The sequence below is a fragment of the Fukomys damarensis genome, unplaced genomic scaffold, assembly GCF_012274545.1.
Source record: "Fukomys damarensis isolate Sample0158 unplaced genomic scaffold, DMR_v1.0_HiC HiC_scaffold_37, whole genome shotgun sequence".
NCBI lineage: Eukaryota > Metazoa > Chordata > Mammalia > Rodentia > Bathyergidae > Fukomys > Fukomys damarensis.
The window spans coordinates 69,632,657-69,651,022 of NW_022900949.1; the positions used below are offsets into that span (position 1 = coordinate 69,632,657).

The following is an 18,366-nucleotide window of genomic DNA, read 5'->3' on the forward strand; positions in this document are numbered from 1 at the left end:
TAACTGCAACTGCTTCTTGTTTTACTTTCTCAGCTAGATTGTGGACTTCTTGAGGTCAGCAGTCACGCCTTGTTAGCTCGCCAGCTACATCAGAGCCCAGCACAATGTAAGGCCTTCGAAAATATTTAAGGAATGAAGGACACAGAGTTTTAAGCTTTCTCCTGTTAAAAAAGCTGCCTTTACTTTTTACTTCCTAATGGTGCTCAGAAATAATAGCGTTCTAATACTACCATTTCTTTAGATATCTGTCAAGTCACCCCCCCCATAAAAGCATGTGGATGAGGTCTTGGGGATCAGCAGGAATAACTTTTTTCTTTTAGAGGACAGGGCACCCTCATTATACCAAATTTCTGCTTAACAGTTTAAGTGCTGTTAGCTTTAGAAAGAGACATGATCTAAATGATGTGATAATTATCAGAAATTATCCAAATTCAAAGAGGAAAGAGAAAGGAGTTGACGGCGAGATTAATAGTATCCTTCCTCTTCCTGGAACTCCTGTTTTGCACCACTCTCTGTTCTGTGCTTCTTCCTTCTCACATCCACACTACTTACATGGTCATTTATCTTTTGGAGGCAGGGATCAATCCTAACTGTCATAAAGGGCAATTTCAATATTTGTAGTTGAATGTCAGAAAGACTCATCACGTGGAATCCAGCTTGGTCTGGTTTCATTCTGACGTTTTGTTTCATTTCTAGAAAATGCACCTCTTTCCTTGCTATATGAATCACTCTCCCCGGTGAAACTTCATTCATGGAAACTGGGTCTCCAGCAACATCTCCGCAGCTCCTCCTGAAATGGGGCTCAGTCCCCTGCCCGCTGAGCCATTCCTGTTCATGCTCAAGCAAACACAAACATGTTCTGCTATTGAGAAATATGAGTACAACCTTCCTAGGCCCTTCCCAAGACCCTGCTTTGGAAATAAAATGTATCCCTAGGTAGCTTTTTCTCCCTTGTCAGTCTTGCCAAACGCTGCTTGTGGTATTCCTCAGACCATTTATTAACATGAACTCTGGGAGACATGTTACCCCTTTATCCAGAACGCAGAGTACTGGATCTGCCTTGCTCATAACTCATGCTTCAGGTGTGCATAGTGCACCATGAAAACTTCAAGCTGTAGAATCATAAATATTGGCCTTTACTCCTAACATTAGGAATTGATTCAATTTACAGTGATTGTTGCTTTTCTAATGATTCCCACCTAATATTTCAAGTGCATATTGCCATGAATTATGAGATGGAATATGGATGTACATCCATAACTATACAGGTAGCAGGTTGAATTATCAAAGGTTCTAAGAAAGAATATGGACTTTATGTCATGATAGTATCAGAGATCCATACACCCAATGCTATGGGTTAGCCCTAGCACAGCTACCAAAACTTTTATGCTCTCAGAGGCAGGGGCATTACATTAATTGGTGGATTCGATCAATAACGAGGTCAGTGGCTGAGTCTCCCATTGTGTGGTGAAGTCTGGTGAGAGGCAGGCCACTAGGGTGTGTCCCCGGAGGGAGTATCTCATGGCTCCTGCCTTCTCTCTCTGCTTCCTGGTCACAATGGCATGAGCAGCTTTGCTTGACAATGCCATTTCGGCCTCAGAGCCAAGTGGCAGCGTACTGGACCCTCTAAAATCAGTCCACATGAACCTGTGCTCTTTTAACCTGTGAGTGGTGGGTATTTTTGTCCCAGCAATGAGAAAGTGACGAAGAAAAGTTGATCAGCTTCATTGCCTGTGTGTATCTAGTCTGTGTCCTATTTATTCTTTATATATCACTTAACAGATTAAAAAGTGTTTAAATTCAGAATTCAGGTATCTTTCAAAAAAACGAATGAAGAGTAGAATTGTTTAATATAATAAAAAGATTATTCCAGTTTATAGGAAAAGCCGCATTTTAAATAGTTTGTAAACAAATATTTCTTAAAGACTTTCTTGGTTCTCTATGACCATCATAAAATATTTCTATCAAAACAAAAATAAATCAGACTTGCAAACCAAGCTTCTTTAGGAAAGAAACACCAGCGAAATGATATTAAAATGAATTCCACAAGATTTATGAGCAAATGATATGTTAGCGCCAGAAACATTGCCTCTGTGACCTCGCTAAAGGCTAAAATATTTTGTCATTACCATTCTTCCTCACTGTGATACAGACTTCAGTTTTGATTTTTACAAACTATCATGGATAGGCTGCTATGAACTTGACTTCGAACTGGACTTGAGGCATTTGACTTAAGGGTCGGATCACAGGAACTAGGTGCAAAACTCTGGATTCGGAGCAACAGAAATGAGGAAGGGAAAGAAAGAAGACCAGAGAGGCAGAAAGAGACGGGGGTAGGGAGGGAGAGAGGGAGAGAGGGAAAGAGGGAGGGAGAGAGCGCATTTTTAATGAATCATTCTGCAAAGGATTTCCTATTTTTTCTTGCCTGCTTGATCTCAAAAAGATTTGGCTTGTTCTTTGCTATTGGTTTATTATTTTCCAAGTGTTGCTACTTTGTTGATGTTCTGTACTATTTACTTACTCATAATCTATTTATTGTAATCCTTGCGTACGTCAAAGCAAGATGCCTTCAAGCTTGAGTTCATGAAACGATAGCAGTATGGGCTCTAAGAAAAATTTCTTTCAATTACTTTCTTAAAGAACTATTTTTTTAATTTAAATGAAAGTTATTTTAAATGACACATAAAGCGTAAAATTTGTACATATTAATGAAGTACCATGTGATATTTCAACATATGTATATGTTGCATAACATTTAAGTCAAATTATCCAATATTATCATTTCTTAAAAATCATTCCAGATTCGCTCTTCTATCTTTCTGATAGATTCAATACCCAGTTGTTATCTGTGGTCACGAGACCTCACAACTGCACAGAAAAGCACAGCCGAACTTTACTGCAAGGTAACGCTAACTTTGTAGACTTTGGTCAGTCTTTCCTCACCTTCCCTGACCTTCCCAGCCTCTGATAGCCACCATTCCACCCTCAAGTTCCATAAGATCAACAGTTTTTAGACTTCACCCATGAGTGAGAGCATGCTGCGTTTGTCTTTCTGTACCTGAATAAGTTTGTTTTGCGTCATCATTTTCACTTTCACCCATGTTGTAAAAAACGATAGGACTTCATACGCTTTGGAGCTGAATCCTACTCCACAGCACACAAGTATCTCGTCTCCTTCCTCTGTTCATCAGTTGATGCCAGCACGGAGATCTCTTCAAGTTACTGATCTCCTTTCCTTTTGTCATAGGCTCAGTAGTGTCATTGCTGCATCCTCTGGTAGATTTACTCCTAATTTTTAAAGAAAGCTCCATTCTGCTTACTATAACAGCTCCATTAATTTGCATCGCCTTTACCAATGTACAGAGGTCTTCCGTTCTCCATTTCTACATCAGCACTGGACATCTTTTGTCTTTCTGTTCCTAGCCATTCTCTGTGGAGAGAGGTGATTTCCCTTTGTGGTTTTGATTTGGATTTCTCTGATGATAACTGTTGTTGAATAATTTTTCATATGTCTGTCAGCCATTTGTATATCTTAGAAATGTCTATTCCCTGTATTTTAATTGGGTTATTTGACTTGTTGCTATTGAGACTTTTGATTCCTGATGTATTATGGATACCAGTTCCTTGCTAGTATGCAAACGTTTCTCTTATTCAGCCTATCTCCTCACTCTGATTATTGTTTTCTTTATCAAAATTTCTTTACTTTGATATGCTGTTGGATTTTGTTCAAAAACTCTTTTCCTACTCCAATATTCTGAAACATTTCTCATAACCTTCCTTCAAATAATTCCAGCCAGGGGTGGTAGTGCATGCCTGTAATCCCAGCACTCGGGAGGCTGAGGCAGGAGGATCCCTGTGGGTTCGAGACCAGAGTGGGCTACATAGTGAATTCCATGTCAGTCTCAACTACATAGTGAGACCCTGTCTCAAAAAACCAAAGAAAACAAACAAATAATTTCATATTTTCAGCTCTTATAACTAAGTTTTAAATCCATATTGACTTGATTTTTAGAATTAATGAGTGTTAGGGTCTAGTTTCATTCTACTCCACTGGTCTAAATGTTTGTACTTATGTCAGTGCTCTGCTCTTTTAATTACTACAGCTTTGTTATAGTATATTTTGAAGTTAGGCACCATAAAGGAGAAACATCCTATTTTGCTCAAAGTGACTTTGGTTACTCAGAGGTTATGTGTGTGTGTGTGTGTGTGTGTGTGTGTGTGTGTGTGTGTGTGTATGTTTCCCAATATAGTTTAGGATTTTTTTTTTCTTGTTATGTAAAGAATGGTATTGGTACTTATGTAGAGATTGCTTTGATTCAGGCAATTGCTTTGAGTGTTATGGACATTTTAACAATACTGATTATTTTGATGCATGAACATGGAATGCCTTTCTATTTTTTCAATTTCTTTCATCAATGTTTTATAATTTTTATTGTAGAGCTATTTTACCACTGTTGTTAAATTTATTCCTTAGTTTTGAGTTTTATTGTAGCTCTTTTTGATTCTTTTATTCTTAGCATATTGTTGCAATGCATAATATTGACATTCTCCTTGGGGAATTGGAATTTATACATATCACGTCTTGATCAATTTTACTGCCCCCTGCCAACCCTTGTCTCCCCTTCTCATTGCCACCAAGTCTACCTCTGTATAGATCTTATAAATGAGATTAGTTTCATGATTTCTATTTCCAATAATTTGTTATTGGCATAGAGCAATAATAATGATTTTTGTATATCAATTTGGTATCCTGAAACTTTCTTAAAAATTTTATCTCTACCCTTTTATGGTGGAGTCTTTGGGGATTTCTGTTTACATAATCACATCATCTGCAAACACTGACAATTTGACTTTCTCTTTTCCCCTTTGGATGCCCTTTCTTTCTCAGATTGCTCTTGTTAGGACTTTCAGAACTATGTGGAACAGAAGTGGTGAAAGTGAGCATCTCTGTGCTGTTCAGATTTCCAAGGGACAGCTTTCAGCTCTTTCCCATTCATGAGATGTTAACTGTTGGCCTATGATATGTAGTCTTCAGATTCCTTCTATATCTAATTTGTTGAGTGGTCTATCATTAAGGGATGTTGAATTTTTTCAAATGCCTTTTCTGCATCATTGAGATGGTCATATGGTCTTTTTTCTTAAATCTGTTGAGATAGGGTGCCATGTTTATTGATTTGTGTCTGTTGAACCATTCTTGCATCTCTAATAGGCTGAGTCCCATTTGATCATGGTGGAAAATCTTTTTAATTGTCAATGTGTTAGTATTTTGCTAAGGATTTTTGCCTATATGCTCACCAAGTATATTGACCAATGGTGGTCCCCCCCTCCCCATGTCTGATTTTGGAATCTGGGTAACACTGGCTTTATAGAATGTGGAAGAATTACTTCATTAATTGTTTTGAATACATTAAGAATTAGTATTAGTTTTTTAAATACTTGGTAGAGCATGGAAGTGAAGTCATTTGATCCTGAGCTTTCCTTTGATGAGGAACTTTTTATTAGTGATATAATCTTATCACTTCCTTTTTGTCTATTCAGGTTTTTTTCCCATGTTCAATATTGGTAAAGTCTTTGCTTTCAAGAATTTGCCCATTTCTTGTAAGTGGTCAAATGTGTTGGTGTTCATCATAATCTCTAAGAATCATTTGAATTTTTCTGGTGTCAGTACTAATGCATTGCTTTTCGCCTCTGATTGTATTGATTTGAGTCATCTATCTTTTTCTTCATTTGCTACGGGTTTGTCAATTTTATTTATCTTTTCCAAGAACCAGTTCTTGGTTTTGTTGATCTTTTGTATTTTTATTCCTCTTTTATTTCTTTCTGCTTTTCTTTCCATCTGTTAATTTGTGGTTTGGTTTGATTGGGTGTTGTTCTTCAGATTCCTTAAGATACAATGATATGTTGCTTATTTGCAGTATTTCTACTTTTCTTCAGATGGTCATTGATTACTATAAACTTCCCTCCTAATACTGTTTTTGTTGTATTCCATGTGTTTTGGTATCTCAGGTCTCAGTTTTCACTGGTCTTGCAATTATCTAAATTTCCTTCTTGATTACTTCCAAGATCCATTGGTACTTCAAGAATAAATTCTTGCGTGGATACAGTGGTGCATCCCTATCATCCCAGCACTCAGGAGACTAAGGAAGGATAATCATGAGATTGAGGGCAGCCTGGTCTGTACGGCAAGACTATGTTTCAGGAAAACCCAAAGGAAAAAAAGTAGAATAATTTCTTAAATTTCTACAATTTCCAAAGCTTTCCATATTATTGATTAATAATTTTCACTGAGGTTAGAAATGATAACTGATTTTCAGTTCTTTTAAATTTGTAGAGACTTATTTTTGTAGCCTATTATATCATCTGTTTTGGAGAATAGTCTGTGTACTAATGAGAATAATATCTGTTGTTCAGCTTTTTGAGGGAATGTTTTGTAGATGTCTGTCGGGTCCATTTTACGTATGGTGTAATTTAACTCTGTTATTTTCTTGTTTATTTTTTTCCCTTTGGATGATCTATTTATGAAAGGTGGGTGTTCAAATTCTCTATGTTTATTGTATTGAAGTCTATATCTGACTTTAGGTTTACTAATTTTTCTTTATGTATTTGATTGCTTCAATATTGGGTGTAATATATTTGGGCTTCTTATGTCTTAGTGAATTAACTATTATTATTTAGTGGCCAACCTTCTCTTTTTTTACTGACTTTAAGTCTATTTTTGATACAGACATGGCTACTCCTGCTCTCTTTCAGAATCCATTTCCATGGAAAGTCTGATTCCACTCCTCTACTTTCAGTTCCTTGGTGTTCCTGGTGGTTAAGTTTTGTTTTTTTTAAGCAACATATAATTGAGTCTAATTATTTATCCATTTAGTCACTCTGTGCTTTTTATTGGAGTATTTAGTCCATTTATATTTAAAATAATTATTGACTAGTAAGATCATGTGTATTTTGTATTTGTCATTCTTTTTTTCTTTGTGTCCTCTAGTAAATCTGTTGTGGTAAGTGATTTATTCCAGTAGTGTTTTTTGATTCTTTGCTTATTTTTCTTTGTCTATTATAAATTTTTGGCTTTACAATTCCATGAAGCTTACAAAAACCATATTTTTATTATAACAAGTTGTGTTGAAATGATAGCAACTTCATAATTATAAAGACAAACTGAAGAGACAAAATGTACTAGTAAAAATGAGTTTCCACTCCATTAGTTTTCATTCTTTTAAAAAATACCTAACTTCTTTACATCTTTCTGCATTGCATATCTCTGAACATATTAATGTTTGTTAGTATTATTTCATTGTTTTGGGTTTATTTTTATAATAAATAGATGAGTGGTTGCACACTATGTTTTAATATTAGAGCCTTCTGAATTTATCTGCAGAGTGACTCTTACCAAAGTTTTTTGTACTTGACCATGTTTTCTTCTTACTCATTAGAATTTCTTGCTTTAAGTTTGAAGAACCCCCCTTCCCTATTCTATAGGATAGGGGAGACAGTTGAGGGGTATCGGGGTCCACTGTGAGATCTGACAAAGCCCAGACAACTGAGGGTATGTGAAGGAAGCTGAGGACACAATCCTGCCATTTAGTGCAGGTGCACGGTGGGGTTTCTTTGTATAACAACGAGTCAGTATAGACAACCACCTGTACCACACAGCCTGCAAGATCACCCAGAATGTTTTGTCTTAATGGGTTTCAGTAAGTTGATGAAACATTACTCTAAATACTGTGCTGGTAAATAAAGTTTGGTTCCTGCTTTTTTGTGGTGTCTGTTTCATGTGTGTTCTTTTCTTTGGAAACCTCTCCTAACCAGGCCTCCTGTTAGCCCATCAACCCCAACACTGGACTAGAATACCAGTCCAGATCCTTGTGTACTGCAAGGAAAGAATCGCTAAGCATATACTTCATAGTAAGTAGAAAGTAATTACATTTACTGAGGATCACAGGATGGTAGCTGGAATAGGCAAAGGGCAGAAGGAAGAGAAACCCAGGAAGAACTCTTGAAGAGCCTTTTCTGATCTTTAACACAACTCAGGCTTCCAGTGTTTAAAGGGTCAGGCTCCTCTGACTCCAGGTACCTCCCATCTTATCTCTCACTGGTGTCAGAACTAATGATCTGCTTCCTCAGGCATCATGACCTCCTAAGTTTAAACGTGGAAAATCACCAGAGCGATGCCATGCCCACAGCTGAATGAAGGGAAAGGAGTAACCAGTTCAATTTCCCTGTTTCTCACTGTATCACAGGAATAATGGAGACATCTTCTCTCAGCACTTTTTTTTTTTCTTTCAGCACTGTTGCTTTATTGGTCTGAGAATGTCTTTTTCTCACTTTCATTTTTAAAGGATAGCTTGGGGATGGAGCTTAGTGATATAATGCTTTGTAGCATAAGCAAGGCACCAAGCTTGATCCCAAGCACCACAAAAAATCAAAGTAAATAAATGATAGCTTTGTTGGGTACAGCATTTTTGGTTGAGACCCTCCAGCCCCCACCCACCGCATGATATGGAAAATCTCATGCCACTGTCTACAGGCCTGAAGGTTCTTCTGGGAAGTCTACTACAAGTGAATTGTGACATTCTTGTGCAATATTTCTCTTCTCCCTTTCTGCTTTCTATCTTTTACTTTTGCGAGTCTGATTATGATATGTTTCATAGTATATTTTTTTGAGTTAAATTTGACTGGTTACCTTTGACGGCTCTTGTATCCTATAATTTGGTGAAGTTGTATTTTTTAAAAGTTTTCTATCCTTTTTAGCATTCTCACATCCTTCTTGAGCCCCTTGAATATTTATGGATGATCTTTTTTCCAAAGTTCTTTCTTCATTCATTTTTCCCTTCTTTGGCTGAATTTTCAAATAGCCCATCTTAGAGTTGACTCTCTCTTGGCTGATCTCTCCTGCTTTCCATGCCAGTTCTGGCCTGGTGGTAGAGGCCATGGTGCTCTGTCCAGCACCAGATTTTACTAACGTAGCCCTTGTTCTGAGTTTCAAGGCTCAGACTTGAACTTCACTCCTTCTCTCTTGCACAGCTAGGAGGTATCTCTCCCTACTCTGCTTTTAGCTGCGAGGGAAATGACAAGGGTGGCTCTTCTGCCTTTTTCAACATGCGTTTTCCTTTGATTCTACTAAAGTCAGGCACTATGGTCTCTTATGAATCTCTCTTAGTCCTTGTGTAGGTGGTTTGGTGTGGGAACACCTACTAGAATTGCTGTGACTATGAGGACACAGAATCTCCCCTCAGTAATCTTAGAATTGAGTTAAAATACTTGAGGCAGATGAGGGTGAGACACATTCATCTCTGAAGCCATTAGATTTGGGGGTATATGATAATTTTTACATAAGATGTTGTTTATATCTTACAGCTTTTGCAGAGAGTGAACATGCTAAAAGTGATTAGTGTAGTTGGCATTTGGTAGCCAAAGGCTTGAGACAAATATTTGTTATTTATTGACAGATTGGAAAACATTTTATACAAAATTATCTTTCTATGTCACTGATCAATGCTAATATATGTACATGTAAAAGCAGAATTACTATTTTAATTTTCAAATTATGAAAACTCAATTTTTGCCACTTCATATAAAGAATCCATGCTTTGTCGATGTTTTGCAAGATTACCTTTCTTCAAATATTTTTTCCACATGTATCACTGTGTTATACCTATTTGTCTATCTATCTAAACAAAAAAGATGAATAGTTTTGTAAATAGAAGTATGCAAGGATAATTAATGAATCTCTTAGTCACTTAATCTTTGTTTCCTGCTGTGGATTTTCATCAATGGTTTTTTATTTTAGGTAACAGTTAATTCAGTTAATGAATTGACTTATTTTTCAATCCACTGGTACTTCTTGGCCTCCCTCTGTGCTTGAGGCACTGTCATGGGTGAGCATTAATCACCTGGTCAGGGAAAATTCCAAACTATCATTAGTGTCTAAAAGCACAGAGGACATTTTCTTATGATAATGTAAGATTGAGAGGATAGAACTGCCTCACTGAATTATAGACAGCAGACTTAGTAACAATTACAAATTTATTTATTTACGAGTTAATCTAAAACTTTATTATTTTGTAGAGAAACAGCCTATACTCTTACTGTATGTTCCATTATACAGCTTCATTTTTGGCACAGAAATGTTTACTGTCAGGATGTTAAAGCTTCTGCACTTAGAAATTATCAAAATTGTGCCCTCGAAAAATTTCTCTTTGGCTATAAATCCATACACAACAATAAATCAATTAATTGAGAGTAAGATTTCAACTATCTACTTTCTCTGTGGTGATTTTATATTTTTCATCATAAGATTAAGCTATAGTGTAGGCCAGAAACTAATGGCTATGGGCTAGAAAAACAAGAATTTCATGATGTATAAAACACACGCTGAATGCAATGTCAGTGATGACTTACAGATTAAGAGACCTGCCAGAGACAGAAAAATGTACACATCAAGCTTGCGAATCAGTAACCTAAGGGGCTAAGGACTTCACACCTGGGAACAGAGTCACATTCCATTTTTTCTTTTCAAAAATTTAGTATGTATAACAATGTACAACAATCATAGAAAACAGTTTTCTCTGTGTTGTTCTTCTTAAACTGTAAGTCTAAGCTTTCTTCTATGTTGAAATGAAACAAAATTAGTAAAGTTATGTGTGTGTGTGTGTGTGTGTGTGTGTGTGTGTGTGTGTGCATGAATGCGTGTTTGAGCCAAAATTCATGACTTTAAGTCCCAGATCTGTAACTTAGTATATAATACAATAATAGTTAGTTATTTTTGCTATGCTTAGGTCTTCCCATCTAAAAATAGGGATGATAAAAATGGGTATGATAATAATGATAATAAAGATTCAAATATCTTTTTTATTTAGAATAAATTCTGGCACACAGTAACATTCTATATAGTTAGTTTCTTGAAGACTTTCCTAACATGCCTATTTGGAGTATTTCACATAAATTCAAAACGTATTTATAATAATTTTTGAAGCTTGGCTTTTTTCAAACAGATTTATAAAAATCTAGACAAAACACTCTGAAGAGAAAGTGTTAATATCAATATAGCAGGATTCCTTTTAAAATGTTTTCCATTAGAAACTGAAGGCAGTGAGCCAGGATTTAGCTCAGTGTGCCCGCCTTGCAAGAGCAAGGTCCTGAGTTTGGTTCCTGGCACCCCCATGCACACAGGAAAAAAAAAAAATTGAAGAATGAATTTTGCTAAAAGGAAAACATTCTCATTCCCAGGGTTACAATTAAGTTAAAATCTCAAAGGCATTTTTTGCCAAAAATTTTGTTGTGTCAAAACTAGAATATTTATTAAAATTTGTTTTATGTAAAAATACCAAATTTATTTTTCATCATCATATGAGGCAGAAAGTTATACTTTAATTCTGGTAATTATCTCTATGTTTTGGTACATAAGAACATATTTTTATTCACACAAATAGAGCTAAAAATTCAATCTAATCCAGATATGTATTCTAGTGTTTTCAGATTCCCAGAGTTCATTGCAAACCTATCAAATCACCAGCCCTAAGAGCATTTGAAATAACACTTTGGGTGATTCTTTTAATCAGTAAGTATGTGAAAGAACTAATATAAATATAAATATTTCTTGAATTAAACAGCCTTTGTGACTTTTATCAGTATAAAACAACATGGACTTTCTAAAAAAGAGAAGCTTAATAAAAACAATGCAACAGAGTTTGAACAGGAATAGACTTTACTTCATAAACAAAACTAAATTTAATTATCTTAATTTCTTTTAATTATCTTACCCTATTCAAACTGGCTCTATTTTAATTGGCAATTTCTTTAGATTTGCAGTGTTTTGAATCTTTGAGGATCACAAATAAGAAGTACACTTCACAGAGTAGATTTTTAAGTATAAGATCTACTGTTACTGGTTTAATTTGTGAAGGCATTTTAAATATTGTTTGTTTGTTTGTTTAACAAATGATTTAAACTATCTGCATGGTGGCTGCAAAGCTATTGTGTTGTTTTTCTATTCCCCCAGCTGGGAATTATTCCCTCATTCTCTGGTGTGATTAACACTTCCAATGGTAGAATAATTAAAATGTCAATCAGTTCTGAAACAGAGCAAAACAGTTTCTCATTTGATTTGTCAGTTGCAAGGCTACATGAGGAGCACATCCGGTTTATCACTCTCATCACAACAATAGTGCACATTCTACACCTCTCTGTGTTTTTCCCCTCCCTGGTTCTCTCTTCACATATACAAACACACCCTATGGAGGTAACGTTTAGGTTCCGATCAAACTAAGTTCTTTGATGTGTATTGATCTTTCAAAGTCTGTCTTGTCAATTATTTTATTTTTACGAAAAACTAGAAGGAAAAGTGAGGTAAGAAGTTCAAAGGGTTGTTGAATGTTGATGTGTTTTCTACATGGTGTTTACAGCTCAGACCATGTAAACGTCTTCCTCCCTAATCCGTCTGCTCTGACCTGAGCCTCGTGACCTCCCCTGACTGAGATCCTAAAGAATGATAATGCCATGGGAATAACACTGGCAGAGTATTGTTGGCGATTAACATTCTTGAATGTTCTAGAGCCTTTAGTTTTGCACCAATTGATGATGAGTGGAAAATTCAACACAAAGCAGATAATTAAACCTGTGTCTGAATTCTCCAGCCCCACCTCGATTTCTTATATATTCTTTGATAGATCTTAATGCCTGGAGTCAGCGGCAGCAGTGTGGCTTTGCTCTTTCTTGTGAGAGTTCTTTTTAACTTAATTAAGGCTTTAATTGGAATTTTATTTCCCTTAGAGGGTTTTGTAAGATTTAATGTTGCCTTAGAAATAAGTAGTCAAAATGCCAGTTCCATCAAATATCCTTTTGAACTCCCTATTTTACTCAGATGAATATTACTAATCATATACATGAACTCTTTTGGATAAATTTGATACTCCAGGTAAAAATACCCAAGACTTCTGAAGTGGTTGTATTGGTGGTTTTTTTTTTTTTTAAGTCTTTTAAAAAAGAGGCAAAAGCAACATGTGAGTGTAAGGGCAACAAATTGTTAGAAACCATGAAAGCTGGGGTGTCTGAGTAACATCCTCTAACTTGAAACCCTGAGCTTCTCTTTAGTTGCCCTTGCTAGGTGGACAGACAACCCAGACAGTGTCATGATATCCCTGATTTGTTATCGTTTGTTCTACCCACTTGCATTCATAAGCTTTTAAATATCTTTTTTTATTAGGCAACCATTTTTAATATATTTTTGGATTTAAAAGAGTTTGTAAAGAATAGTCTGCAAAGCTTCGTGGTCATAGAAGATTTGAAACTGGAAGGGAAGCGTTTTCATTCTGAACATGTTAAACTATAGTAAAAGGAGAAGGCAAACCAATAACTAAGTGTGAGCTAGAAAATTATTGTGGCACAAGCACACGTAGTAAGAAAATATCTGCATAGGACTGAATCAGCACCCTGGCTACCAAACTGCAATTACAGAAAAGACTGCAAGGTGTACTGACTTTTCCTGGTACCTTACAGAAATGAAGCCTACAAGGCAGCAAACATAAAGCAGAGAGTTCTGAGTGATGGGATAGGAATGTGGCTTCAGTGTGAAGATGTCCTTAGGAAATTCCATCTAGCTCTTGACCTGGAAATGTTGGGAATCATTAGGGGAAACCCTTAAAAACCCTATGAGCATAACACTACTATCCCTTACTTTTTTATTGTACATTTTTTTCTTTGCCCTAATAGTAGCTGGATGTACCACTCCATACCTTTCCCTGAGGGATACAGAAAGCAATCTATGTGTTTATATGCACTTTGTACAATGAAGAGCAAGGTATGTGCATATGAGCAAAAGTGTCAAACTGGGATTTTCATCCACATGGTACTCTGCCTAATGGTTTTGCATATGTTTACCTGAGCATCACACAGGGTATAGTATGCCCACTTTACTCTAGGAACTTTTTGTTTTTTGTACTGGGGATTAAACTCAGGTCCCTGTGCTTGCATGGCAGGTGGCAGAAGCACTGAGCTAAAGCCCCAGCCTGAAGAATTTTTAAAGTTTTCTTTAGATTTTTCTGCTATAAGTAGCCCAATTCAGTACAATGGCACATGAAAAATCAGATTTGCAAGTTCTGGAGGAAGTCAAAAGTGAGTGATCAGATTGCTCTTGCATAGGTGATGAAGATGATCCATTATGACTGGTGAACTGAGGCTGCTGGCATTGATGATTATAACTGATACAAATTGGTTTATCATTGTCTTGTTATTTTCCTGTTGTTGGCTCTTTATTTTTCTCCCTCTCCTTTTAATTTCTAGCCTATTGGATTTGCTCTGTTGGGCCTCATAGAGTTGTGACCTTCATTGTCCTTTTTCTAGGATAATTTTAAAGATTGGTTGGAGTGCTGGTTTGGTATTCATGAAATTTCTCTGGTATTCATTGTCATGAAAGTATCTTATTTCCTCATAAATTTTGAAAGATAGTTTTGCAGGATACATCAGCCTAGGTTGGAGGTTGTTTTCTTTTAAACTTGAGACACCTCACTCTAGGCTCTCCTTGACCTGAGGGTTTGTGTTGAAAAGTCTGCTGTAATTCTGATGGGCTTTCCTTTGCATGTGATTTGTTTCTTTTCTCTAACTGCTTGTAGTATTTTGTTTTTCTGTTCAGTTTCCAGGATCTTGACAATTATATGTGTAGGTGTAGAATTTTTTTATTATTATGGCTAGTTGGAGTCCCATATGCCTCACTTATCTGTATGTCAAGTTCTTTTGCTCTATTTGGGAAATTTTCTATCATTAATTCTGTGAACAATTTGTTATGTCATTTGTACTTTCTCCTGCTTTTTCATGGACTCCTATCGATCTTATATCATGCTTCTTTGCATCATCTAGGAGCTGATGGATTGATTTCTGATAGTCCCTTACTATTTTTAAGAGAGCTCTCTTTTCATTGTCACTGATCTCCATCCTGTCTTCTATAGTTGATATTCTGTCTTCAGATTGGGTCATTCTGCTATGCATACTTTCAACAGAGTTTTTAATCTCCTGGATATCAGTTTGAATATGTTTCATGGATTATATTTCTTTCTTATGTTGGGACTTCATGGTTTCTAATTCTTTCCTATGTTGAGCATTCATGGCTTCCATCATGGTCCTGAACACATCTATTTTTTTTTTATCTGTTTCTGTTCTAGAGACTCTAGTCTTGTCTTTTATTCTGCTCATTATCTCTGTAGTTATCTGGGAAATTATTTCTGTTGTGAATTTTTCTAGAGCCTCATTCATATGTTTTGTTACTTCCTGTGCTATCAGTTCAGGTTGTCCAGGTGGTTGATTATCAGACTTTTCCATCTTATTTCCCCCAGAATTTGCCTTTGGTAAGCTGGAAGACTGTGTCTTGCTTAAATGTCTTTTCATTTCTATTATTATTGTTGGTATAGTCCTTGGTTTAATTCCGAGGTTGATACTTTGATATTACTTACTGTAAGTATCTTTGTTGCTTGTATTTAGAACATGTAAGGTATGATTGCTTCTCAGAGGTGGTCTTTCAGACATAGCTGATCTTTGGGTTTTAAGTCTCTAATGATTCTGGAGGAATCTCACTTTCATTATAGCAGGAAAGATAACTGATCAGGTCAATCACAACACTAGCCCAAGTGACAAAATCAGCAGCAATAATAGAATAAAGCACTGCTTAGAAAATGGCAATGTGTGATAGTTATTAGTCTATCACCTTCAACCATGTGAAATGAAATCAAGGATTAGCCCAAAATATATTTATAATGAATAAACTGATCAATATAGTAACTTTACCCTTTGGGATGGGCACTTAGAAGGGGTAAGGAAAGCCCTCTTAATATTCTTCACTTCTGCTCTATATTCTGGAGCTCAAGACTATGTATGGCCTTTAAGCCCCGCTATGCCTCTGCAATGTAAATGAGGTACAGGCACAGCCAGGAGGCCAGAGGTTGGGGGTGGTGTTGGGTAGCTGGAAGCCCCCGCTAAGCTCCAGTCCTCACTGGTCTGCTGGTGGCAGGGAGGCCTGGGTGGGGGAGGGCTTCACATGCTGATGGCTTCACAGTTCTGGTCCTCACTGGTCCATGACAAGTCAATTGGGCATCCACATATCCACGGTGGATGAGTTATTCGCTGAATTAATAAAGTCTCTTGTTGAATAATTGACCAAAGAGTAGCTCACAAAATAAACAATGATGGTATTAGATTTTTTTATCTCAGCAGGAGGTTACACAGTCACCTCAGCAACCAGGCACCTGCTGCTTGGGACGCCCCAAGGAGAAGCAGAAGTATGTTTCCTCAGTGGAGGGCAGGGAGGAGCCTTAAATATCTTTTTTGTTTTCTTCCTTGTAAAGTGATTGTGCATACAATGCTATGTTTTGGATTATTGGGACAGCCAAAGAATATGTACTCTTACAATTTTTCTTTTTTCCTCTCTTCAACAAAGTGAAAGTCCTGTTCTGGAAGAGAAGTTGAAGCTTCTGAAAACTTCATTCATTTTTATGTCAAACATAATTATTTTACTGAATTCTGTAGTCATTGTCCCCATACATGAAATGACATGATCTTTTTCTAATCGATATGCATTGTTGAGAGGCTGAGATATGTCGACAAAGTCTAACCCATTGTTCCCTTAAGAACGTTGCTTAAAGAGAAAATTTGGGACCCAATAAGGGAAATGAAGCCATGGTTCAGCTAAAGAAATTGCCTTTTGAAAAAGAAAATAAAATTCTTTCAAGTACAAGGAGTGCTTTTTGAGCAGTTTAAAACTGCTGTCATTGTTGGAATTTTACTCTGGGTACCAGATATTTAAATGCCAGTGAATCCCAATTGCAGTTCTCTGGGCTATTTTAAAAGATTATGGAACATCAGAGAGCAAAACACGTAAGGTTACCCCCACAAAAAAAAAGAAAAGTCAACGCTGCATCTGAATGAGTTCAAAACAAAACAAGTCCATCCCAATACTTGTGCATTCTCTGAGAACTCACAAACTACAAAAGGTGCCAGCAGGGAAAGGAAAGAGCTTGTGTTGACTTCAGGTAAAAATGTTTCTGACAAAAGGGGAAGCAAATGATACCTGGATATGCCATTAACAAATGCCTTGTCTATCCACAGCTGCACTCTATGAGCACTTTGGAAATTAAAAGATTGCCAGCTTCCCCACTTTGGGACAAAAAACATTTGTGCTAAACAGCCGGTAAGTAAATGCAGTAAACATATTTTTACAGTGAATAGAATTGTTTTATATTTTGGGGACTGGTTGTGAATTTCTACCGCTTCTTGATTAGCAAACATTTGGCAGTTCTCTAGTCTTTAGACATTAAAATGCCAAAACAGATTTTTATTCTCAGACTGAACTCCTGTATTTTTTTCATCCCTCTAACAATTATCGTCTAAACATTTGAAAGCACTAAAATAAAATGTGTTCTGAAAACACATTCAGAGATGCTTTACCTGTGTGACTTTAATAAGCATGTAAATAAAAAAAGTACTGGGTTGTTGTCTGACTTCCTTAGGGCAGAGATGAGAACACAGTACATGTGTAATGACTGCTTCAACTGTTGGGGGCATTTTCTAAGGCCTCCCCTTGGGGCAAGGAAGAAATGTATTGCTGTACACCAAGGCTGGTGAAAACAGATGTTTGAACAAAGCCTCCTGGCATTCTCTTTTAGTGACAGCACTTTTGCTAATCTTTGCAATTTAAAAATTTCTTAAGAGATTTCTTAGTAATGACTTCTATGTTTGTTTTTGAGAGTTATGCTTATGAAATTTTTGTTACTTTATTGATATTATCTCTCTTGAAGAGCTATTGTTAAATGGCAATTTTAGCTATTTATACATTTACCTCATCAGTGTTTTGAGATTGGAATATTTATTATATTTGTTTTACATCCATCTTGTGGTAATTTTTGTCATAGATTAACTAATACAAACCATTTTTTAAACCTATCAACATATATAAAACTTGATAATTCAGAGAAACAAGTAACTAAACATCTTACACTTATGCCAGATCACACCATGCTTCAGTGTAAGATTTACACTCTTCTGTGATTGTATATGTGTGTTTTTTGCAAGTATTTGTGCATGTGTATGTGCCATTATTGCACGATAATGAAATTTCCCCTTAGTCAATATTATGCCTCACCATGCTTTCAAATAATAAAATTATACAAATAATCACTAATTTAATATATTAACCTCTCCATAATCATTTTTTTCTCATTCAGCTAAATATTTACTCATATTTTCCTTTCTCACTGCAACTTTTATAATTTAAAAGATATATTGGAGCAGTGTAAAGTTTGCAGCAATATTGAGCAGAAGACGCAGAGACTTTCCATATGGGCCTAGACCACACACATGTACAATATTCTCCATCATCAACCT

General features: G+C 36.2%; 1 long non-coding RNA gene across 1 annotated transcript; it reads left to right on the forward strand.

Moving 5' to 3' along the window:
- Positions 1-30: 30 nt before the first annotated feature.
- LOC104863021 lies at positions 31-17,167 on the forward strand. Its single transcript, XR_780469.3, has 3 exons — positions 31-106; positions 2,827-2,903; positions 17,092-17,167. It is a non-coding gene; the product is annotated as an uncharacterized LOC104863021 (long non-coding RNA).
- The last annotated feature ends 1,199 nt before the right edge of the window (positions 17,168-18,366 follow it).